Source organism: Protopterus annectens, chromosome 2.part1 (assembly GCF_019279795.1).
Source record: "Protopterus annectens isolate FY-2018-M chromosome 2.part1, PAN1.0, whole genome shotgun sequence".
NCBI lineage: Eukaryota > Metazoa > Chordata > Ceratodontiformes > Protopteridae > Protopterus > Protopterus annectens.
This window is the reverse complement of record NC_056729.1, coordinates 60,844,914-60,845,467: the sequence shown is the minus strand read 5'-3', so window position 1 is coordinate 60,845,467 and position 554 is coordinate 60,844,914. Positions and strand designations below refer to the sequence as shown.

Below are 554 nucleotides of genomic sequence, written 5' to 3'. Positions count from 1 at the left end.
GTATCTCTGATGTGTCATGTTGGGCTACCAGTCTGGAGGTGTGCGCATCCTTTATGAATATGGAAACACCACCGCCTTTGGAGCTTCAGTCCAAGTTCTGGGGCCAAAAGGTATGGAATGAGTTATAGCCTGGTAAGGGGTGCTATCTGCTGCCTTGAACTAGGTCTCTGTTACACCACAAATGTCGATGTTCTCCCATTTTAAGGAGTGCTTTGAGCGAGTGCATTTTGAGATTTCACTTGTATCAAGATTATATCACCCCAGATGGGACTCAAACCCACAATCCCTGGCTTAGAAGGCCAATGCCTTATCCATTAAGCCACTGGGGCCTGACAGTTCTTCAGGAAGAAAACAGAGACAGAACATGATGAAAGACTACACACTATGCCAAAAGGAAGTAAAAATTTTAGGCCACAGCCTGTCTACCAATAGGTACGGTTGCCACATTTGGAGATATTCAAAGGAGACCAAGGAAAGTGTGGCCAAAAATATTTCAGCACAGTGTTAGGCAGTGTGGGGCATGCCCAGAGATATTCCAAAGGTACACAAATCAG

The 554-nt window shown here is 45.3% G+C and overlaps 1 non-coding gene across 1 annotated transcript; it reads right to left on the bottom strand.

The window, feature by feature from the left end:
* Positions 1 to 256: 256 nt before the first annotated feature.
* On the bottom strand, positions 257 to 329 carry TRNAR-UCU. The gene has a single exon. It is a non-coding gene; the product is annotated as a tRNA-Arg (tRNA).
* Between the last annotated feature and the right edge of the window lie 225 nt (positions 330 to 554).